General features: G+C 55.1%; 1 long non-coding RNA gene across 1 annotated transcript in view; it reads right to left on the bottom strand.

The window, feature by feature from the left end:
* The window catches only part of LOC308535748, a 1,003,266-nt gene that overhangs the window by 912,889 nt on the left and 65,330 nt on the right, over nucleotides 1–25,047 (bottom strand). The window contains exon 2 of the long non-coding RNA XR_013997295.1: nucleotides 20,046–20,164. This is a non-coding gene — a long non-coding RNA (uncharacterized lncRNA). The remainder of the gene's footprint in view (nucleotides 1–20,045; nucleotides 20,165–25,047) is intronic.

Raw genomic sequence — 25,047 nt, 5'->3', positions numbered from 1 at the left:
ACCTCTGCCTGGCATAGACCTTGCACTTTAGCCCGGGAAAGGAGGGGGCAAGCCAATATTTCTTCAGCACCAGCTGCCTGATGAGGTCACTGATGACCTTCATTCCATTTTTGGAGATGGTGTCATCATCTCTATTTCACAGAGGATGAGACTGAGGCTCAGAGAGCACAGTATGGAACTTGTTCAAGGTTATACCGTGACTCCACGACAGAGCCTGGATTTGAAGAGAAGCCTGTCTCACTGCAAAACTCGGCACGTGGTAGCACCTCAATAAACGCAGAGCCCCTTCTGCCTACTCTGAGTCCAGGAGTCATCTCCTATGTCTGTCCTGGCCTGGTTGCAGTCTCTCCCCGCTCCCTCCTCCCTGCACGCCCCCCATCTCAGCCAGACCACTTACTGTTGGCAAGCCAGCCAGAAAAAAAGCCAGAGAGAGCGTGGAGACCTTAGTCAGGGGCTGACGGGAGCCTCACCACCCTCCCCTCGGCCCACCCACCTCCCTGCAGGGACCTTAGGACAGGAGCCAGCGGTGCAGACAAGGGCCGCATGGATCGGCAGCCGGCGGCTGGCCCCCGGGGCGGGCAGCCAGGTGCCCGCGGCCGCAGGAGAGAAGGGGCCCTCTTCTCTCGGCTCAAAGGTGGATTGAGGAAGGCTGGCTCCGTGATTTTTCCAAGAAGCTCGTCTAGAGCCAGAGAATGGGAACATCTGTGCCGTGGGCTCGGTTCTGGATGCGGCTCAGGCCACAGTCTGGGGCTGGCGTCAGCTGGGCCGCTGGCCGGCTGGTGGGGCCCGCTGGCTGGCCTGCCGCTGAGGGCAGCCGCTGGCCTCCTCCCCGGAGACGGGGAGCCCAGGCCAGGAAGGGGGGCAAGGAAAAGCCTGAGGCTCGGGTGCCAGTGGCCTTCTCCATCCACTGTTTGTGCTAAGGAGCTGGAGGAGGCCCCGGCCACCCAGCAGGCGGGCCAGGGGGCTACGGCTCCCTGTTCCGGGCCCAAGCACCTCCCTTTTACCTCTGCCTCTCAGACAGGCATCTGTGGGCATCTCTCAGTTCCTCACCAGCCCGCTCACCACGGCTCCGGCGGACTGAGACCTCATCTTCCCGTGACCCTTTTTACCCATTTGATATATATTTCATTTAATTTTATTGATTTCAGAGCGAAAGGGAGAGAGAGAGAGAGAGAGAGAGAGAGAGAGAGAGAGAGAGAGAGAGAGAGAGATAGGAACATCAATGATGAGAGAGAATCATGGATCGGCTGCCTCCTGCACGCCCCCTACTGAGGGGGATCGAGCCCGCAACCCGGGTATGTGCCCCTGGCCGGAATCGAACCCGGGACCCTTTAGTCCGCAGGCCGATGCTCTATCCACTGAGCCAAACCGGCGAGGGCGATCTATACGTGAAATGTAGATTTTATGTTCTTGAAAAGGCAATGTGTTTACACGGCTCAAAGTCAAAATGCTATATAGAGCGCGATCCATTGAGAAAAGTCTTGTTTCAGGACCTGGCCTAGGGCTGCTCCGTCAGTCAGAGCGTCGCCCCAGTATGCCACCGTTGCGGGTTCGAGCCCCCCAGTCAGGGCACATATTAAGAATCAACCAATGAATGCACAAATAAGTGGAACAACAAACCAATATCTCTCTCCCTCTCCCTCCCCCCCCCCCACGCCCTTCCTCTCTTTCTAAAAAAATCAATAAAAACATATTCTCGGTTATTAAAAATAAGTAAATAAAAGGAAGCAGGTGAGGCTAATGTCCTACTTGTAGCCTCCACCACCCCCGCCAGGCCGTGGGAAACCTCTCCTTAAGCTGGGACCTAAGGAGCTCAGCTTAAAAGCCGCCACCTCACCAATGGGAAACGGAGGCTCAGAACCAGGGCAAGGCAGGACTGCAGCCACAAGTCACCCTGTGGCGGAACCGGAACTAGAAACCCCATCTCTTGGGCTCTGCTCGCCACGCTACTCATGCTGCATCCCCGGGGGGTCCCCGACTAGGATTCTGGGGCCACTGAATGGGATCAGAAGCAGAGGTTACGGTGAGCCCAGCCGTGGACACAGCCATGGTCCCAGCACGGACACAGCTGGGGACACAGCCGTGGACCCAGACATAGACCCAGCTGTGGCCCCAGCATGGACACAGCTGTGGGCACAGCCATGGACCCAGACATAGACCCAGCTGTGGCCCCAGCATGGACACAGCTATGGGCACAGCCATAGACCCAGCTGTGGCCCCAGCACGGACACAGCTGTGGGCACAGCCATGGACCCAGACATAGACCCAGCTGTGGCCCCAGCATGGACACAGCTGTGGGCACAGCCATGGACCTAGACATAGACCCAGATGTGGCCCCAGCATGGACACAGCTGGGGACACAGCCATGGACACAGCCATGGATCGCGGATTTGCGTCTCTCTCACTCTGGGCTTCCACGTCCTGGCCCATCGCTCAGGGTCAGCCCCTTCGCGCTCCCAGGATAAAGGGGCTTTGAGTTCACGGAGGGAAGGAAGGACGAGCTACCCGCACAGCAAGAATCCGGGCGGGCGGGGAGCTGGACTCTGTAAGAAGTGGAAAGCCAAGCTTGTGCAGGAACAGGGAAGGCCGGGAGCCCCGGCCTTTGGAGGCCCATGCGGGCAATTCGCGCCTTTGAAGAGAATCACTGGAGAGTTTTACAACCAGCAAGTGACGGGGGAACACGTTTTATGAAGGAGCAATATGGTTACCGCCAAGCAAAGGCCAAGGGGAGGAGGGAGGGTCTGTCTGATCGGGAAGGAGTTAAGCAATAAACAGGATCTCGGCAGGCCAACAGGAAAAGTGGACAGAGGGAGGGAGGCCGGGCTACATCCCAAAGACTCCGTCTGCCGGAGACCAATGCCAGCATGTCATAATTGCAAGAGTTTCGTCAAAAGGTTGATGAGACTTGGGTACTCAACAGGGTTGAGTGACACATGGAGTCACCTGTTGGGAATGGCTGAGGGCATTTCCCCAAACCTGAATAGGAAACTGATTGTGGCCGCCAGACAGTTAAAGGGTGTCTTAATCTACGTGTTATTGCCTCCTACTGGCCAAACACCTGAACAGCCGTAGGCTATTCCCCCATTCTGACATCGGACTCTGTACCCTTTGAAACCTTACCCTTTGAAGTGTGTTATCTCCGCCTTGCCTTAGGACAAATGGTGTTAATAAAAGCAAGGGTCCTAGACAAGGAGGGGTCTTCAGTTCCTTTAGCTGAAGGTCCTCTGACCCCCAATGCCTTTCAAAATTATATCTCGTCTCAGGACTCTTTATTAGTCCCTGAATTCCTATGTCATCTACACACAGCCCCTTTTTCAGATTCCTGAACCCTTCTTAATGCTGGGACCGTCCAGGGCACGAGGAAGAGGCAGGGTTTGTGGGAGCCACCACCTTCCCCGCCCCCGCCCGTCTTGTAGGTGAGGAAGGTGAGTCAGACGGCCCAGAAGCCGGAAAACCTGGCTCCTATCTTGGATTCTGGCACACACGGGTCCCCCTGGACCAACCAGCCACCTCCCCTCTTGATGCACCTTCTCGATGATGAGAGGGTTGGACTCAGCAGGGGGATGGGGGGCGGGGGGGAGCTGTTAAACTTTCTTTTCAGCTCCAGAGTGAGGGGACTGGACCTTCCCTTGGACAGATGACCCTCAGGCCCCATGAGATGGGAGGGAGGGAGGGAGGGAGGGAAGGTGGGAGGAAGCAGCCGCCCTCATGAACCCGGAGGGGTTGGCCAGTGAGCAGCCCAGATGGTACCCTTTCCTTGGCCATCCTTTTGCTAAACCACAGGGGATGGTCTCTCAGGGGATGAATTTCTCGTCAGCCTGAGAAGCGAGATCCCAGGGGTGTATTCGATGTGATTTAGAACAAGAGGAGACGATGCAATTCCTTGCACCCAGACTAGCGGAGTACAAATAGTACAAACACAAGCTCGCTTCCTCAAAGTGGCCGGCCCTGGGCACCACCTCCCGTGAGCACCCCCCCCCCCCCACTTCCCCGCAGCCCTGGCCCCGGTGACACAGGGAGGCTGTGGCTGGGGGTAAGACAGGAAGGAGGCCTGTAGTGCCTTTCCGGAAGGAAGCTGCCCCCCTGGTTACTGGAAAGGGGCTCCGGTGTTGATACACGTGGGTAGATGGAGACACACACACACACACACACACACACTGCACCTGCAGCCAGCACACACCTTAAAAGAGAGACATCCAGGCCCTCGTCAGTTTGGCTCAGTAGATAGAGCGTCAGCCTGTGGACCAAAGGGCCCCGGGTTCGATTCCGGTCAAGGGCACGTACCTTAGTTGCAGGCTCCTTCCCAGCCCGGGCCCTAGTTGGGGCTCGTGCAGGAGGCAACCAATCGATGTGAGACACATCAGTGTTTCTCTCTTTCTCTCTTCCACTCTCCCTAAAAATCAATGGGAAAATATCCTTCGGCGAGGATTAACCAAAAGAGTGGGGGGAGGGGGGGAGGCGAGAGAGGAGGAGGAGGAGGAGGGAGGAGGAGGAGGAGGAAGGAGAGAGAGAGAGAGACATTCAGGTGCTGGCAGGTCCCCTTGAGGAGCCAAGGAAGGGACAGGTGCTGGACATCCAGGTGGAGCCCAACTACTGGTCCCCAGGATGGGCCATCCCCTAGGGCCTAGGCCAGGGGTAGGCAAACTTTTTGACTCGAGGGCCACAATGGGTTCTTAAACTGGACCGGAGGGCCGGAACAAAAGCATGAATGGAGTGTTTGTGTGAACTAATATAAATTCAAAGTAAACATCATTACATAAAAGGGTACGGTCTTTTTTTTCCAATAGTTTTATTCATTTCAAACGGGCCGGATCCGGCCTCGGGCCGTAGTTTGCCCACGGCTGGCCTAGGCTGAGGCAGGGGAGGGGCTCAAAGATGAGGTGTGGGTGAGGATGGCAGAGCAGCCACCTGCCGGGCAGCCTCTGAGCTTTAAGCAACTGGGGGGCAATCAGGATCTGCTGACCTGGATCTGAGATCCACGGCTCAGACCCGCTTGGGTAACGGCATAGCCGCTCCAGGGCAGTCCTCCCACCCCCACCCTTGGCCTTGTCAAGCGTCTCAGCTCAAACCTCACTGCTGGGTGTGGCCCGGCCTCAGAGCCGAGAACGTTTTGCATCTTGTTAATGTGCCATTATCTACGGAGGCCTTATCTACAACCCCGAACCTGCCAGGCTCTGAAAAGAATTTCCAAACAACTCATTTGGTCACATAATTTGACCTGAATGGACATGAACAATGTATGGTCTTCATTGAGTGTGAATGTTTAAAAGTTCAGCTATGGACCTAGCCAGTTTGGCTCAGTGGACAGAGTGTCGGCCTGCGGACCAAAGGGTCCCGGGTTCGTTTCCGGTCAAGGGCACGTACCTCGGTTGCAGGCTCCTCCCCGGCCTGGGCCCTGGTCAGGGCTCATGCAGGAGGCAACCAATCGATGTGTTTCTCTCACATCGGTGTTTCTCTCTGTCTTTCCCTCTCCCAGTCTCCCTAAAAATCAATGGAAAAATATCCACCCTGACCGGTTTGGCTCAGTGGCTAGAGCGTCGGCCTGCGGACTGAAGGGTCCCAGGTTCGATTCCGGTCAAGGGCATGTACCTTGGTTGCGGGCACATCCCCAGTAGAAGGTGTGCAGGAGGCAGCTGATCGATGGATGTTTCTCTCTCATCGATGTTTCTAATTTCTAACTCTCTATCCTTCTCCCTTCCTCTCTGTAAAATACTTAATAACATATATTTTTTTAAAAAAAGGAAGAAAAATATCCTCAGGTGAGGATTTAAAAAAAAATCCTATATAATAGAACGGTCATATGCTAATTGACCCTAACAACCAGAACGACCGCTGGACCAGTCACTATGAGGCACACTGACCACCTGTTGGTCCCTTTCCCCGGCCGGCAGGCTCCGATCGCCTGATGGCCGCCCGTGGCAGGGGCAGGGCTGGCGAGCAGGCGGGAACAGCCGACCTCTCAGTCCCTTCCCCCAGCCGTCAGGCACCGATCACCCGATGGCGAACGGGGAACCGAGGGTGAGTAGTGGCAGGGGGTGGGGCTGGCTGCGGGCAGCTGGGGAAGATGGCCCTGATCGCAGGCCAGGCCTAGGGACCGTACCTACACACGAATTTTGTGCGCCGGGCCTCTAGGAATAAATAAAAGTTCAGCTACAGAAATGCTCATGTATGTGATTACAAGGTGCTTTCAGAGCCCACCAGGGGTTATCCTATATAATAAAAGGCTAATATGCAAATTGTCCCCTTCGGGAGTTTGACTGCCCGGGAGTTTGACCGCTCGCTATGATGTGCACTGACCACCAGGGGGCGGCACCAAATGAAGGAAGGCCGGCAGCCGGCAGCCGGGAGAAGGAAGGCTCTAATTGGCCCTGATCACAGGCCAGGCCTAGGGACCCTACACCTGTGCATGAATTTCGTGCACTGGGCCTCTAGTGTTGTATAAAGCCGACCACTGGTGGTCCATGAGGTCCAAAAGGTTGGTGACCACTGGTCTAGAGTATATGCCCACGTCTGGAGCTTTTCAAGTCTCCATCCTGAGGCATTGCTGACCCCAAGGGGCTCAGGGAACTGTGGCTTGTGCTGCTAACCCCCGTCTGCAGACGAGGACACCAAATGCCTTCCCTGAGGCCGCATGGCTGGGAAGTGGGGACGCAAAATTTAAAATGCCAAATCTGTGGCTTTGCACCCTGTGCTCAGCCCAGCATTTCAGCGGGGCCCGTGCGTGGGAGCCCAGGACTGAGCGAGGGACCCAGGAACCCAGGACCCCGAAGAGACACAGGTCCAGCCTTTCCTCCCCGCAGCCATGGGAGGTGGCACAGCCCCGCCTGGAAGAGGGCAGGTTCAAAGGTGAACAGGAGGTAAGAGCAGCGCAAGGGGAGGATTTGTGAAATATTTAGGGAGCGAACATCAAGCAAGTCTTTTTGTTTTTAAATATATTTTTATTGATTTCAGAGAGAAAGGGAGAGGGAGAGAGAGATAGAAACATCCATTAGGAGAGAGAATCATGGATCGGCTGCCTCCTGCACACCCCACATGGGGGATCGAGCCCGAAACCTGGACCTGTGCCCTGACCAGGAATCAAACCCAGGACCCTTCAGTCTGCAGGCCAACGCTCTATCCACTGAGCCACACTGGCTAGGGCCTTCATCAAGCAAGTCTTGATGACGTGGACGGGGTCAGCAGTATCAGATGTGTGATGCTTCAAAGGGCTGCTGAGACCTCACCTCACTCTCCTGCTCCCTTAACCATCGCAGACCCATCCCAGGAGCCCAGGCCCCCCTTCCTTTTTTTTTTTAAATATATTTTATTGATTTTTTATAGAGGAAGGGGGTGGGATAGTTAGGAACATCGATGAGAGAGAAACATCCATCGATCAGCTGCCTCCTGCACACCCCCCACTGGGGATGTGCCCGCAACCAAGGTACATGCCCTTGACCAGAATCAAACCTGGGACCTTTCAGTCCGCAGGCCGACGCTCTATCCAGTGAACCAAGCCAGTCAGGGCTCCCAGGCCCCCCCTTCCTGCTTCTCCCCCGCTCTGAGCACCGGGACACTGAGTTCTTTGGGTAGGAAATCTAAGAAACGGCACACAAGCCAGGGCTTCAGAGAGGCAGCCGGGGTCCCCACCTCCTGTGGTCTCCTCGGGCGGGAAGCCTCCGGAATAAAGGCATTCATGCTGCTCCTACCTGCACCTGGGCACTTGGCCTGTGTGTTCCGAGATGGTCTGAATTATTTTCAAAAAATTAAAATTCTCTGCCAGGCAAGCCCGCCCCGGTAAACGACCACACAGTGAAACGTGACAAGGGGCTCTTTCACAGGCCCCGACGGCCCGGGCCGGCCGGGCGGCCGGAGGCAGCGCTGGATGAATCAGCCTATGTTCGAGGGGCAATGACTCAGAGCCTTGCTCTGCCCCGGATTCTGGCTGCACAGTGGGAGGACGGTCTGTGTTGTCATGGTTCCCCCATGATCGATTTTTTTTTTTTTTTTTTTTTTAGTAATACAAACAGGTCTTTCTCTCTTTTAAAAAATTATTTTGTTAATCCTTACCTGAGGATATTTTTCCCCTGAGGATATTTTTTCCATTGATTTTTTTTTTTTAGAGAGAGTGGAAGGTAGTGGGGCGGAGCATGAGGAGGAGGAGGAAAAGGAGAGAGAGAGAGAGAAACATAGATGTGATAGTGATGCATCGATGGGTTGCCTCCCACACACACCCCAACTGGGGCCAGGGATTGAACCTGCAACCCAGGTACGTGCCCTTAACTGAGAATTGAACCCTCGCCCCTTCGGTGCGCTGGCCAACGCTCCAACCACTGGTCCACATTGGCCAGAGCTAAACAGATATTTCTTTATGTCCACATAAAACATATTTTCACATTATCACCGTGGTAATGTATAATTTTGTCTTTTTAAACGTAATCACTTCTCCATGTAGGGCTCCTAATTACCTTTCGATTTTTTAAGCCAATTTCTTGAGGTGTAATTGACATGCGAAAAAGCTATAAATATTTAATGTATACAACGCAGTGAACTTGGGAGAAAACACACACCTGTGAAACCACTGCCACCATCAAGGCCACAGATATATACATTACCCTCAAGGGTTTCCCCCAGCCCCCTTTATTGTAATTACTAGAGGTCCGGTGCACAAAAATTTGTGCACTCGGGGGGTGAGGGTCCCTCAGCCCAGCCTGCGCCCATTTGCAGTCCAGGACCCCATGGGGGGTGTCCACCTGTCGACTTAGGCCCACTCCCCGGGGAGCTTGCAGTCAGACATCCTTCTGGCAGCCAGGGAGCCCTTGGGGGATGTCCGACTAAAGGCTTAGGCCCCCAAGGGAGCTGTGATGAGGAAGCTGGGGTGACAGAGGAGTCACGCTGTCCCACCCTGCCACCCTGGGTCGGGTGGCACACAGGACGCTCGGGCGGGCCGGCCAATCACTGCTGCCCCGCCCTGCCTTCAGTATGCAAATTATCCGCCATATTTGTTGGTGGTTAATTTGCATATTGTGCTGATTAGCCAATGGGAGGTGTGGTGAAGGTACGGTCAATTACCATGTTTGTCTATTATTAGATAAGACTAGAGGCCCGAAGCATGAAATTCATGCAAGAGGCTTGACCCTCGCAGCCCTGGCTTTGTCTGGAAGGTCGTCCGGATGTCCGGACGGTCGTTCTGCTGTTCAGTCTGATTAGCATATGAGCTCTTTATTATACAGGATTATGATTATTTTGTATGCAAATGGTGATAAGAACATTTCCTTCTCCCCAGGATTACTGATGCTGGTTGTTCATGCAATCAAACCTATTGTGTCCAAGACGTATTGTGACCACGCTGTGCCAGAGAGGATTCTGGGTCCGAAGACCCAGTGGTGACCACAGAGGCCACAGACCCTGTCCTCAAGGAGCTCCCCCCTACTCGAGTGGGGTGTCAGGTGATGAACCCACAAACTTGGTAACCAACTCCAATGACTGACCAGCCCTGGGAAGCAAGCAGGTTCGCGGGCTGGTGCTTTTGGGAGATGTTGCTACGCAGGTGACATTTCCACTGAGACCTGAAGGACAGGAGGCAGGTGGCCATGTCCCTGGCAGAGGGCACAGCTTGTGCGAAGACCTTGAGCGGGAACATGCTGGCCACCCGCGATTATGTGTGCGAGAATCTTGGGCTCTGGGGAGTCAGGGGTGTCCCGGGCACAATGAGCATCTGAGGTTTAAGGTCACAGGAAATGCAGGAGCCAACATGCGTGGCCACCAGGACAGGGGGGACCCTGGAGTGGGGGGCGAATGGGGGTGTGCGTGAGAGAACAGTCGGACACTCGATTCATCTGTGAACCAAGCAGCTACTTGACTATTTACCCAGAGGAGCTCGGGTAAATAGACGTTCGGCCTGGAGGACGTGAGGCGAGCAGACCCCGGACACACAAGAACGTTTCGGCGGACTCTCCAGCAGTTCGGGGGCTGGGTCTGTTCTGGGCAGCTCCGGAGAGCAGGTGGGCCCTGCACCCCCTCGGGGATTGAAGCAGCCCCCCCACACACACACCCCAGAATGAGAAGGGCCGCTTTGGGAAGTGACGTTGGGGCCTTCTGAGCCAACCTCAGGGGACCACTCAGGGGGGCGGAGGGGTGCCCAGAGAGGCCACCAGATGTTTCTGGACGCGCTTCCCCTGGAGCTAAGGGAGGTCACTGCTCCCTCCAGCCCCTCAGAGGGAACCTGAAAGCCACGAGCCCTGACCTGCTCCGTTTGGTTCAACGATATCAAGGAACGCGACTCCTTGGGAGGTCTTAACCTGTGGTGGCTCACAAACCCCTCTGAGGACCCTCACTCGGAAGGCTGCATCTGGGTGCACCCACAACACCGCGTTCCAACACAAGCCTTTATAGACCGCCCCCCTCTCCCCGTCATCCATCCCCGGACATTCAGGGACCCGGACTCAGGTTAGGAAGCTTGTCTTGGGGGAATGTCTGTCGGTTCCTGTACTACCTTCCCCTCAGGGGTGAGACTACAGTCCTGGGATCATTCTCAGGGACCCCACCCCTTGTGGTGTCCCCCAAGGGCCCGCGGTCTCCAACTAAGCAAGAGCGCCCTCTTGAGGCATGGCCAGGACTCTGAGTCCTAAGAGCGATGTCCCACTTCCATTCTCGCGGCCTGCTTTTCCTTATGGGACCCGGGGAGTTTGGGGAGCCCCATCAGGACCCTTGGGGAAAGTGGATTGCTGCTGTGCTCCTCGATGTTTGGATTTAACTCCTTTCTGGGGTGTGCACCCAGAGGAAATAAGGGTCTCTCTCTCTGAACGTGGGCTCTGCTGGGGGCCGCTTGCCACAACAGGCAGCAGAAGCAAAAGGAAAGGAAAAACTGAGCAATATGTACGAGAGGGAGAGGGGGGAGGGGGGCAGAGGGAATTGGGAAGGGGAGGGGAAGGAAAGAGGAAGAGGGAGAGGGGGAGGGGCGGGGGAGGGGGAGGGAAAGGGGAATGTGGGAGGGGGATCTGACAGGGACAGGCCATCCACAGCCCGATGCGCCCCAGTAAGCATTTGGGACGCGGTGGGAAGCTGCTGCTGGGTTACAATCAGGGCGGTCACACCCACTTAGAGAGAAGCCTCAGGGATTTCCCCCCAGGATAGAAAGCTGCGGGTTTCCAAGAGGAGTCTCCCAAGAAGGGGGAGAGGGACCCTGCGCTCCAGCACGTCTGCTGCAGCCACACTGTGTCTGTCGCCAGCAGGTACAACCCGAGAAGCCAGAGTGAGCCGTTAATGTCACGGCTACTATGAGGCAGAAGCGAGGGATTCTTAGCCTGTGTGCGTGTGTACACGTGTGTGTGTGTGTGTGTGTGTGTGTTTTCTAGCAAAAGCGGAAGTTCCCTTGGCTGCCCCTAGGAGATCATCTGTGATACAGTGTCTGGAGGGGACAAGCTAGGGCTCCCTGGGAAGAAACAGGGGACGCAGGGTGAGGACAGTGGCTCACGATCCTGCCCTGGAGAGCCATTTCAAGAGTCAGGAGGGAAAGGAAGCTGAGCCCTGATGTTGGGGTCCCCAGGGAAGGCAGGGCCTGAGGGATTCCCCGAGCTCCCAGGCACCCCACCCGGGGAAGGGGCGCTTGGATGGACTCTGCCCGCTGGGATGTCATGACCCCTGGCTACCGGGTCGCAGTCTGCGGTGTTTGAGCACAAAACCGAGTCCTGCCCCCACCTTTCCAAGGGGATTGGGTGACCTGCTCAGAGCACACAGCCACGAAGGGCAGAGTGGGGACCACAACCAGGGCCTCCAAGATCCAGCCCGCTGTTCCTCCTACTTTTTCAAAAAATATCTTTTTATTGATTTCAGGAAGGAAGGGAGAGGGAGAGGGAGATAGAAACATCCATGATGAGAGGGAATCATGGATCGGCTGCCTCCTGCACGCCCCCCACTGGAGATCAAGCCCGCAACCCGGGCATGTGCCCTGACCGGGAATCGAACCATGACCTCCTGGTTCATAGGTTGATGCTCAACCACTGAGCCACGCCAGCTGGGCACTCCTGCTACTTTTGCAGCTCTGGGAGCCCAGGAAAAGACCCTCCCTGCTCTCAGGGAGCTGATACCCTGGCATGGTAGGGAAGAGGCGCCTGAGCAAATTATGGCTGCAAATGCAACCACAGCCCAAACACGTGCAAAGACAAAGCACACCTCGGTCAATCCCTTTGCAGGTACAACTGGCAGAGTAGACAATCGGGGGTCCTGCAAGCACCCAGCAACCAAGTCAACCCCGAACATTGGATGCAAGATGAGAGCACCCCCAGATGACACGGACATTTGTAGCCTCTTTCTATGCACTGAGCTCCGGTGGGGTAATCAGGTCAGCATGTGCACGGTGGAGAGTTCACACCTCAGGGAAGGCCCCCCTGGAAAGTCTCTAGCTGTCCGGAGGCTGCAAGTCCTGAGCCCACGGACATGACCCATGACCCTGGACAGTAAGGTGCTACGTTCACCACCTCGCCCTCCCCCGACAGCCCCCACACACCCTGGGGATAGCCCTGCAGACATGACAGAGCCGGCCTGGCCTCCGGGACAAAGTGCGGTGTCAGGGACTCGTGCCAGAGCTATTACTCAAACAAACCGCCAATCCGAGGGCCGGAATAGGAGCAATTATTTAAGTATTCTTGGAAACCCTGAAATTTTCTTTCTCTTCGCCTGGGCTCATTTTTTCCTCTGGGCTTCAGAACAGACTCGCGATTGTCGCCACAGCCTCCCCTCATTCCACCCTCCCTCTCCCCAACACACACACACACACACACACACACACACACGAGACACCCATGGAGGCAGGGTCTTCTGTGGCTTTGTAGAGAGCCCAGGATCGCAGGGCACTCCGGATTCTGCGTGGTAAGACCTAGCTTCCCTGCTAGAGGCAGCAGGTGGAGGAAGCAAGGTTGGTGGGGGGCCTGGGGTTGGGGGGACAGTGTTAGGGACGTGGCTGGACAAAAGACTCCTCTTCGAAGGGTTCAGACCCCTGGAGAAGTAGCCGGGCAAATTTAGCTAGACACTGTTTCTTTGCCCACAGTGCATCCAAACAGGGAGCCCCTTGACCTCCCCGGCCAGTAGGTGGCGCCCTTGTGTCTGCTACCCAGCTTGCTGGAGACACAAGCTCCCGCCGCTACCTGAGCTGTGTCACGCCTGTGCCTCTCCCATCCTGGCCCCAGATGACCAGCAGCTGCCACCTACGCCCCCTTGCTCCCTCCATCACCAGCCACACAAGGGCGGGCTCTGCTGACCACCGGCATCACGTCACCAGGCGGCTACCTGGGGTCCCCAGTGACATCACTTCCTGCCCCTCTCGCACGCTCATTTTCCAGTCATCGTGCCCAGAGCACCGGGGCTGACTGAGATGAGCCGTGGCCATTCACGCCGAAGGGGCCTTGGGCTGGGAGGCCAGGGCTGCTTCTGGAAGATGTTAGCGCTTTCCTGTTGGACGCCAACCCTGCTTGGAACCGAGCTTCAAAGGAAACCTCATCTGTAAAATGAGGGGGTGGGACGATCCCGGAGAGCCACTCTGGCTCTGACAGTTTCTGCTACTATGAAAGGAAAACCCCACAGAGCCGGGGGCGGGGGAGCCGAGAGCCGGCGCTGCTGGTTGCGAATCACCAGCGGTGGTGAATCAGTTTTTATTTTGGGCCTCACAGCTGATAGATTCATTTGTATTTTATGGGCCATCCTCTGCACGATTCCAAGAAAAATCACTCCCTCAGCAGCTCCACTGACATCACCAGCCACCGCAGAGGAGGCCCCGGGGCGTGCAAACCTCAGGCCCAGTCCCTGTGCGCGAGAGCGGACTGGGCTCCGGGTGAAAAAGAGGCTGTTATGGATGGGGGCCCCTTGTCGCCATGGAGACCGAGCTGCTCCCTCTCCATCCACTTTTCAGGAGGGTGTTCCCACGTGCTCATCCCCAGATTCGAATGTGACGGGTCCAGTCTTGGGTCAAGCAAATCTATCCTCTCCGAAGAGATCATACAGACAGACGGACGGACGGACAGGCAGACAGACGGGAGAGCTCTACTTTGCGGACAGCCCAGCAAACTGAACTTGGAGGGATTTGGCCTTTACTGCCATAGAGTTTGGGCTTTGGGGCTTATTATTTATTTATATTCTTGTTTGTTTGTTTGTTTAATTATTTCTAATGGAATTTCTCCATTTGGGTACAGTTTTCCTGAGCTCTTGACTTTTGGGTTCCCCCGCCCCTGTTTTATTGGTTTATAATTGCCATACAACACTGTTTAAATTTCCAGTACTCAGCATCATAATTGGACATAATAATCTGCAGTAAAATGACTGCTGCAATGTTTAATTAGCATCCATTCTAAGCTCTTTATTTGGAAAAGAAAAGCAAATCCTTTTCTTCTTTTTAAGACAGAGAGGAGAGAGGTTTTATTGTCTTTTCTGTCGAAGGCCAAAACCACTGAATAAAAAAATGCGCGTAGAGGGGACCAGGCAGGAATGAGATGAACCACAGCAAAGACCAACAGACTGTTTCTAAACTGAGGATGGTTTCTAAATTGACCAAGCAAGGGGCATTCTCTTTGTCCAGCGCTCGAGTCTTTAGAATCCTGGGATCTTCTCCCTGGGAGACACCCCGCCTACAGCGAAAACCCTTCCTTCATCCTTGGCAATGGCACCCCTTCCCTGCTTCAATGGACACACAAGTCTGTCTATATATATAAAAGGCTGATATGCAAAGTGTCCCCTCGGGAGTTCAACCAGAAGACCGGGAGTTCGATCGCTCGCTATGATGTGCACTGACCACTAGGAGGCGGCGCGGAACAAAGGAAGGCCCTGGCCAGCAGCCAGCAGCTGGGAGAGGAAGGCCCTAGCCGGCAGCCGGAAGGCCCCAATAGGCCCTGATTGCCAGCCAGGCCTAGGGACCCTACCGGTGCACAAATTTCGTGCACCAGGCCTCTAGTATTTTTATAACTTGGATGTTATTGTTGTTGTTTTTCAATCTTTTAAAGTCCTTAGGTTGAGCAGAAATCGGCCTCCCTGCAACTCATATCGGCAAGTGGCAGGTCTGTCCTCGGAAAGCCCATACAGAGAAAAAGGCCAACTCTAGTCCAAGTTAACCTGGACAACAGCCTCTGTAGCACCCCTTCCTGCACTCACCCCAGCAGTCAGGCCTCCATCTCTTCTGGCTAAAACCACCGCCCCCACCCCCGCCAATTCCATTCTTGAAACCACTCCTCATTCAAGGTCATTTCCAGACCCTTCACCTGGCGACTCACCTCTGGACACTGAGCAAGTTGTCAGCTGCCCTTTTACACCATGCCTGAGGTCTGGACGTCCTGGTGTTTCCTGATTCTGTGTTGATGGGCTGGTAGATGTGGGGACAAACCCAAACCTGAGGTTGCAAAGCCTCATGCAGATGTCACACCCAACACTGGCCACTGGGACACATCCTGGCCTGTTACAAGGATAATCTTTGAGCAGCTGGCGGATACTACGGCATGTTGTCTGCCATGAGGACCTCATGCTACATACTCTGAAATGTGTCTCTAGAGAATCAGAAGGTGGTTGGAAGTGATTTCCTTTCATTCAATGAACACTGAGTGTTCACGTCTCAGATCTCATCACTGATCACAGAGGAAAGGCTACCGCGCTGTGACAATAAATGACCCAGTCTTCGCCCTCAAGGAGATTCAATCCAACAAGCTCGCAAGACCTAACTGGCCCAGGTGTGCTGGCTCTAAGCAACTTTGGAAGAACTCTGCTTGTGATCCAAAAAGACTAGGCATCCCAGGGGTGGAGAACCTTTTCTCTGCCAAGGACCATTTGGATATTTATAACATCACTAGAGGTCCAGTGCACGAATTCATGCATGGGTGGGGTCCCTCAAACTGGCGAATTAGGGCCGGCTGAATGGGGGGAGGGACCGTGGGAGGTAGGCTGGCTGCGGGAGGTTGGCTGTGGGAACACACTGACCACCAGGGGGCAGCTCCTGCACTGAGCATCTGCCCCCTGGTGATCAATGCACGTCATAGCTACCGGCTGGTCTTCCGGTCGTCCGGTCATAATGGTCGCTTAGACTTTTAGCCTATATAATAAAAGCCTAATATGTAAATCGACCTAACAGTGGAACAACCAGCAGAACAACCAGTGGCACAACCAGCAGAACGACTGGTGGCTATGACACACACTGACCTTCAGGGGGCAGCACTCAACACAGGAGCTGCCTGCAGGCCGTTGGCCAAGGTGGGTGCCAGCAGGGCCCCCCCGATCTTCCCGCTGGTCGCCCCACAGATCAGCCCTTATTTCCAGCCAGGCCTAGGGACCCTACCTGTGCACAAATTTCATGCACCGGGCCTCTAAAAAAAATATATATATATATACACACACACACACACACACACACACACACACACACACACATATATGTATTTTTTTTCCTCGTACCATACAAAATTATCAACTGAAAAATTAGGCTGCTCTATTTGGTCAAACATTTAATTAATTCACCTCTAATGCCAAGTGATTTCACGGGCCTTATATGGCCCATGGGCTGGACGTTCCCCACCCCTCTATAGATGATTGCCGATGGAAGGAATCTTAGGAAGCTTGGAGTCACAATCCCTTGGTTTATAGATGGGCAGACTGAGCTCCAGAACTCGTCATTCGCCCACCTGGCTCTTTGTCCATCCATCCATGCAGCAAACACATTTACTGAGCAGTCGCAATGAGCAAGGTAATATATTTGGGGGGACTCCAATGTGAACAGCGATAAGGAGTGGCAAGTAACTTTGCCAGCGTGTAGACAGAGCTCTGGCTGAAGGATCTGGCCAAGGGAATGCAGTTGGTTGGAGTCAGAGCCAGAATCAGAAACCAGATCCCTTAACCTCTGACACAGGGCTCGTCCCAAGGCACCATGCAGTCACTCATAAATGACCAGATGATAGATATATGACAACATATACACAATAGATACACAGATCTGTAGACTATAGCGTGTAGGCTCTATGTCAAGGGACTCTGTCCTTAGGGAACCCTATTTAGACACTTTGGGCAAGGTGTCTGTAATTGGCGAGTATGCCGGCCATCTATAATAATAAAAGCATAATATGCTAATTGGACTGGACAGCCAAATGACCTTCCGGACGTCCATCCAGACGACCTTCTGGACAAAGCCAGGGCTGCAAGGCCTGAGGCAAGCTGCCGCGGCTGCGAGGGCTGAGCCCCTTGCATGAATTTTGTGCATCGGTCTCTAATACAGAAATAACATCGCCTCCCAGGAGCAGAGCAATATGACTTCCCCTTGCCAACAGTCTACCCAAGCTCGCCCCCAGGACCGCCAGAGAGCAATCCAACCTGTCCTGCTGCTCTTTCAGCTCCACGGGACTGGGTGTTACTGACTTTCCTGAAACCCCCACCCCCACCCCCACCCCCCCGGTTCCAGGAGGCTGTAGGCTTCTCCCTCCTTGCTGACTGCCCCTCAGCAGTCCCTTTAACCATGAACAACCCCACGGACCTGTCCTCATTCTTCGTCTCTTATGTCAACGCCTCCCCTTTGAAGACTCGTGCATTCAGAGAACCTCCACCATCATCTCTGTACGTGACATTTCCAAATCTGCGTCCCCACCTTGACAAGGGTCCCCTGTGTACTTGACTCTCCCTCCATTGCCTCAAACTCAACAGGTCTCAAACCAAGTCTTCCTCGCTCCATCCCCACACTCCTGCCTGCCAAACCTCCATCGCCTTTCCACAACCCCAGCTTCCAGACTCATTCTCGTAGTCCATCAGGCTTACACACTGAGATAAAATTTCATTTTTCTCCCTTGTGTTTGTAAGTCAATACTGACTAAGTCATTAGAGAGTCCTCCCTCAGATCAGCTTAATTTTATCCATCTACCTATCCATCCATCCATCCATCCATCCATCCATCCATCCACCTATCCATCCATCCATCCATCAATCCATCCATCCACCTATCCATCCATCCATCCATCCATCCATCCCTCCATCCATCCACCTATCCATCCATCCATCCATCCATCCACCTATCCACCTATCCATCCATCCATCCATCCATCCATCCATCCATCCATCCACCCATCCATCCATCCACAAATCCTTCCCTCCATCCTTCGAGGACACTCCAGCTTACCCTGGGATGACCAGGTCACGCTCCAAGAAGCCCTGGTCCCCAAGCCCGAGGTAACGTCCCATCTCAGCTAGGACTGCTGGCATATGCACCCACCGGGCGCCATGCCAGCTTGGGCGATCCTGGCCTCTCACAGATGCCCCCACCCCACCCCCGCACCTTCCTTTCTCCCTGAGTGCAAGATCAAAGCCAAGAGCAGGCGCTGGCCATCCTGTCCCACAGAGCTGTCTCCCCAACAGGAGGCCTTGCTGGAGAGCAAGTGGAGGGATGTCTCTCTCTCTCCTGTGGCACCCGGGGCCACCTCCTGAAATCAGACCCTATTTCAGGACAGGTAGCTGGGAGCTCAGGGATCCTCAGAACTGAGCAGTGCCCCCTCCAGTGCAGCCCACTCCCAGCCCCCGCCATCCTCAGGCTCATCCCACCACCCACCAATGCTGAAAGGCCAGCAGCAAGCCTTCCTCTATGCTTCTTTTCAAAGACAGGAGGGGCTATATATTAACCCTTTGTGTGCCAAATATCCTAGGAACCATGCTAAAATTGCCAAGGCATTTTTGCTGATTTTACAGCAGTTTAGGGAAAAAAATTATGAATCACAAGTAAATGAAGTTACATATTCAAAAACTTTTTTTAAAAATATATTTTATTGATTTTTTACAGAGAGGAAGGGAGAGAGATAGAGAGTTAGAAACATCAATGAGAGAAAAACATCAATCAGCTGCCTCCTGCACATCTCCCACTGGGGATATGCCCGCAACCCAGGTATATGCCCTTGACCGGAATCGAACCTGGGAACTTTCAGTCCGCAGACCGACGCTCTATCCACTGAGCCAAACCGGTTTCGGCGATATTCAAAAACTTAAGGAAACCTTTACTACATTGACATATTTAGCAATAGCATCATCACTAATAAAAGCAGACTTAGAACTGGACGCCATTTCGAAGCTTTGATAGCGCTCCCGGCACTTTTGGCAAAAGACAGGAGGAGCACGATCACGCTCCCCCGGCACTCTAGGGGGTTAACTAAGCATCTTTTCTTTTTTAATACATTTTTATTGATTTCAGAGAAAGAGAGAGAGAGAGAGAGAGAGAGAGAGAGAGAGAGAGAATCATTGATTGGCTGCCTCCTGCATGGCCCCTACTGGGGACCGAGCCCACAACCCAGGCACATGCCCTGACCGGGAATCGAACCGTGACCTCCTGGTTCATAGGTCAACGCTCAACCACTGAGCCACATCGGCCGGGCTTAACCAAGCATCTTTAACCTCCCCAAGAACATAGGGGCAAAAGTCCAGGAGACAACCTCTCCCAGGCCGTGCTGGGGCACATGGAGCTGCCAGCATCCCAGCGTGACCTCCCAGGCACCCGCGAAAAGACTGTCAGTCGGATCCCAATTATATCTGCATCCAGATTCCAGGACGCACAGAAAATCAAAAGCAGAGAGCGCCTTCAGAGACCAACCATTGCCGTGCCCCATAGCGCAGATGGAAAACTCAAGGCTCGGGGACGCCCTGCGGTCATTCAGTGAGGCGGAAGCAGGGGGCCAGGCCAATGGGCAGGACAGAGGCAGTGAGCTGCCCTCTCACTGAGACGAGACCCCATGGCACTCGGGGGCTCTCAGGCTTCGAAGCGCCTGAAGCACGGGGTCAGACAGGCTGTGCTAGCTGTGCTCACAGACACTGTGAGCACAGAATAGTGGAGAGTGGGGGGAGAGGAGGTTTAGCAGGAGCGGGGGGCACGTCCAGTGAGAGGTAGTCGTGCTAGGCCTAGGAGGCTGGCACCCCAAGAAAGGTAGGGAACAGCCCAGCAAGGACTTGAATTTCATGTTCCCTACCAGGGGCCTGAGGATCTGGGGACCCAGCCAAGTGGGAGGAAGGACCCCCGTTCTGGCCTCTGTGCCGACTCCCACAGGTGCCGGGCGCTCACCAGCACCAGGCCTGCTTACCTCACCCGTCGGTCAAGTCCAGACGGTGCAGGACAGGACGCGGGCTGCTCCCTTTGCTGGGGGCCCGTGCAGGGCCAGACAATCCAGGGCCACTTCCAAGGACTGGGGATCCCAGTTCACTAAAACATAAAAAGGTGCCAAGACAGGGTTAGCAAAATTGGGGTGTGTTTCAGACATTTCCTGTGAACAAACACCCTTTTTACACACACACACACACACACCCCAAAATAAACATAAGGCAACACAATTGTGCTGTTCACAAAATAATCACAGAAAGTATGTAAATATGAATTCAGAGGCCCCCTAGGCCATGGGGCCCAGCAATGACATGAATTCAAAGTGGTACGATGGCCCTAGCCGGTTTGGCTCAGTGGATAGAGGGTCGGTCTGCAGACCAAAGGGTCCCCAGGTTCGATTCCCTTCAAGGGCACATACCTCGGTTGCAGGCTCCTCCCCAGCCTGGGCCCCAGTCGGGGCACGGGCAGGAGGCAACCGATCGATGTGTTTCTCTCACATTGATGCTTCTGTCTTTCCCTCTCTCTTCCACTCTCTCTAAAAATCAATGGAAAAATATCCTTGGGTGAGGATGGAAAATTAAATTATATTTAATAAATGAAGTGGTACGATGGAGGTCTTCCACTAATCTCTGTGCCTGGGCATGAAAACCTCCCTCGAAGGTAACATGTCAAGTTGAAATTCAAGGCCCTCGGAGACAGGAACAGCATCTTTCTCTTGGGTCCCACCCCAGCCCCCTGGTCAGGTCCACCCCTTAGGTGTTGAGAGACCCTACCTGAAGGTGGGCAGAGCCCCTAAAGAACTGGGTTTAAGAAGACACTTCCCACCCTACATGGACACCCAGCCCCAGGCCGTATCTGAGGGAGAAGGGCGGAAACGAGGTTGCCCCCAGGAACAGCACCGGAGCTGAATGGGGCCTTTTCATAATCACACTACCCACGATGGGGGCGTAATCCCTCCCCAGCCACACAGAGCGCCCTGGATCCAAGCCGCACAATGCACTGTTCACACGGCTCAGGAAACAAAATAAATATATCCTCCCCCAAAGACCCCACAATGGGGCTTTTTCATGGCAGGGACTCAGGACCAGCCCCCACCCTACCCCGCCCCCCTGCCCCCACCTGGCAGAGGGGTTGCTCAGCCCTGCAGACTTTGCCCAACCTGCCCTGGGACTCAACAGTCTGCCTGGCCTGGCCCCGCCTGCCCACTTTCTGGTCATGGCTGAGTATGGACAGTGGCCCTATGAGTGGGTGTGGGCGGGACCTGTGAGTGTGTGTGTGTGGGGGGGGGGGGGATGGGGGGAGGAAGGAGGCAAGCGAGGAACCGGACATTTACTGATTTCTTACTATGTGTCGAGCAGGTTGAGACCCAGTGAGGACTTCCTTCTTATGAACAAAAGCATCTGCAATTAGATTCCACAGGGCTCGGGACGGAGGCATCACTCAAGATGGCACGCGAGACTCCAGGTCAACCCTGCAAAGGTCTAGGCCAGTGGTCGGCAAACTGCAGCTCGCGAGCCACATGCGGCTCTTTGGCCCCTTGAGTGTGGCTCTTCCACAAAATACCACGTGCAGGCGCGCATGTACAGTGCGAAGTTGACTTAAAACTTTAAGTAAAGTTTATTAAGTTAATTTTAGGGAACGCTCTGGAGTGAAAGAAGATGTAGTGTTGAGGATGGAGAAAGGTGTGTGGAGATGGTTTGGACATACAGAGAGGATGAACGGAAGGAGACAGACGAAACAAGTATACAAGTTGGGTGTGGATGGGAGAGTTGGAAGGGGTCGGCCTCGGCGAACGTACCTCCATCAGATTGAGGACGTTTGTAGCAAAGGCCAGCTTAGGAGCACCCTAATTAAGTTAATAACAATGTACCTACCTATATAGTTTTAGTTTAAAAAATTTGGCTCTCAAAATAAATTTCAATTGTTGTACTGTTGATATTTGGCTCTGTTGACTAATGAGTTTGCTGACCACTGACCTAGGCTGACTGGCATTATTGGGGGGGCCTCCCAGAGTTCTCTGACGCCCTCCATCACACCTGGCCGGAATCGTCACATGCCCTCCGGCCCTTTAAGGAGCTTGCTTTCGCCCGGCCACCATGGCTCAGTGGTTGAGCATCGACCTAGGAACCAGGAGGTCACGGGTCGATTCCTGGTCAGGGCACAGGCCCGGGTTGCAGGCTCGATCCCCAACAGGGGGCGTGCAGGAGGCAGCCGATCCATGATTCTCTCTCATCATTGACATTTCTTTTTTTAAAAAATATATTTTATTGATTTTTTTACAGAGAGGAAGGGAGAGGGATAGAGAGTTAGAAACATCAATGAGAGAGAAACATCGATTCAGCTGCCTCCCTCACAACCTCCCACTGGGGATGTGCCCGCAACCAAGGTACATGCCCTTGGCCGGAATAGAACCTGGGACCTTTCAGTCCGCAGGCCGACGCTCTAGCCACTGAGCCAAACCAGTTAGGGCTCATCATTGACCTTCCTATCTCTCCCTTCCTCTCTGAAATCAATAAAAAGAAAAAGAAGCCTGCTTTCAGGGAGGTGCCAACCAGCCTTGGAAAGACACCCCCTGGACTTTGCCCCCCTTTTCGGTCAAAGCCAAACCAAACCCCCTGTGACTCTCCAACACACCCACCGTCCTGCGTGGTGCAGCTCCCCCTGCCCTCTCCCTGTCCGCTCGCCTCTGAGATCAGTGACAATAAAAGCACGGGGAGCTCCAGCACAAGGCCAGTGTTCCTTCAGGGCAGGGACTGGTTCTTCATCTGTGAAGTCCCCAGGGCCCAGCTTAAGGTCAGCAAAAGGTGCTTTTTCAATAAATGTGCCCACTGAACACATGACGGAGCCTCCCAGGAGCCATCGCCAGGCCGTAATGCGAGGAGCTGAGCTGTGGCGATGACGTGGGAGAAAGCTCCCTGCCCGCTGAGGCTGAGCTGCCATGGCTGCCCCTCTGCCCAGAGGAGGATGCGGGGGGAGGAGGGAGGAGGAAGAGGAAGAGCAGTATGGGGCAGAGGGGGAGGAGGAGGGGGAGGAGGAGGAGGAGGAGGAGGAGGAGGAGGAGGAGGAAGAGGAGGAGGAGGAAGAGGAGGAGGAGGAGGAGGGAGAGGAGGAGGAGGAGGAGGGAGAGGAGGAGGAGGAGGGAGAGGAGGAGGAGGGAGAAGAGGAGGAGGAGGAGGGAGAGGAGGAGGAGGAGGAGGAGGAGGAGGGAGAGGAGGAGGAGGAGGAGGGAGAGGAGGAGGAGGAGGAGGGAGAGGAGGAGGAGGAGGAGGGAGAGGAGGAGGAGGAGGAGGGAGAGGAGGAGGAGGAGGAAGAGGAGGAGGAGGAGGAGGGAGAGGAGGAGGAGGAGGAGGGAGAGGAGGAGGAGGAGGGAGAGGAGGAGGAGGAGGGAGAGGAGGAGGAGGAGGAGGAGGAGGATGAGGAGGAGGAGGAGGAGGGAGAGGAGGAGGAGGAGGAGGAAGAGGAGGAGGAGCAGGAGGAGGAGGAGGAGGAGCAGGAGGAGGAGGAGGAGGGGGAGGAGAGGAAGAACCGAGCCCCAACCCCCTTGTGGCTGCTGGGGCCGCCCTCTGGTTCTGGTTGGCCTGGGAGGGCGCTGATGGGCCACAGGGAGCCCAGAGCCGTCTTTGCGGGCAGTGGGGGCAGAAGCTCCTGGCCGCCTCCCGCCTCAGCACCTGGCTGATGCGCCACCGCCTGCCCTTCCAACGCCAGTCTTCCGCCTGCAGAGCCTCCCGCTGGGCAGACACTGGGACGCCCACCTGCGCCTCATCTAGTCACCTTCCCTGGCAAACGGTACTGCTTCGCCAGAGGGTTCTAGAGCCCCTCTAGACTCCCACTCAGAGCTTGGTCCAACCCCTTCCTCCATCCTCTTGAGCCTGAGGACCGGGGAGAAGCAATTGGTCCAAGGTCACATGGTGAATGAGGAACAGTCGGCACTAGGCTGTGACCCCAAATCCGTGTCCCCCCTTGCTTCGGCCCTGGGTCCAAAGCCCAGGCAATCCACCCAGTGAGGCCTCCCAAATCCCGTAGGACGCCCCCCCCCCCCCGCCCCCGTGTCCTCTGCTGCTCTGATTAAAAAGGCTGGGGCCCTTGCATCAGTGTCACCTGGGGGCTGGCACTAGACCCTCAGGGGTGAGTCACCTGCCTTCCCTCTTGCCCTCCTAACATCCCCTCTCCAGCCAGCAGCCAAACGGATCTGTTATCATATGAATCTGCTCACCACACCCCCTGCTTTAAATTCCGGTGGCTGCCAGCACACTAGGAATGCAGACTTAAAGCAGCCCAAGTCCCAGGCCCCTCCGCCCACTGAGCTCAGCCCTCCAACCTGCCATGTCCATTTCCATCCGAGGAACTTTTTGCTGGCTGCTCCCTCTTCCCCAAACACTCCTTCCCTAGGGGTTCCCAATGGGGGGCGGGGGGGGGGGGGAATCCATGGATTGAGCTGGATTTCAGCTTCGTCGTTTTCCTGTGACGCTGTGTGTATTCCATTATGCAGGTAAGAGCATCATCCGGGGAAGAGTTGCACAGGCGTCACCAGACTCCCCAGGGCGCTTGATCCCTGCGCTATTGGTTATCACTGTCCAACCAAGGAAAGCTGGAACGCGGGGCCTGAAGGGGGGAGGACCCTGGGGACAGAGGCGGAAGGGGGGCCGGCTGAGTGAGCCGCAGCTACATTAGACCCACAGCCCACAGCGGGCCGGGCTGTGTCTTGAGAAAGGTGCGCAGGTGGAATTCGGCCAGAGCAGGGCTTGGAGGGGCTGGTATTCCCTCCCCTGCTGGCGGTCCCTGCTCAGCATCGAGCTGGAGAGGAGAGGAAGGTCCACATTCCTGTTCATGTGGCAGGAGAGGCGTTTGCATCGCCTCGGGCACTCCCACCGCAACCCGGGGCTGAACACGAACCAGAGTCCTGAGGTCCCATGTGCGACCAGCCACAGTCGCTCCCAGAATCAAACCAGCCTGGTCTCCTGGCCTCTGCCCCGCTGGCCACAGGA

Source organism: Myotis nattereri, assembly GCF_964212035.1.
Source record: "Myotis nattereri genome assembly, chromosome: 21".
Lineage (NCBI taxonomy): Eukaryota > Metazoa > Chordata > Mammalia > Chiroptera > Vespertilionidae > Myotis > Myotis nattereri.
This window is presented reverse-complemented; position numbering and strand designations above follow the sequence as displayed.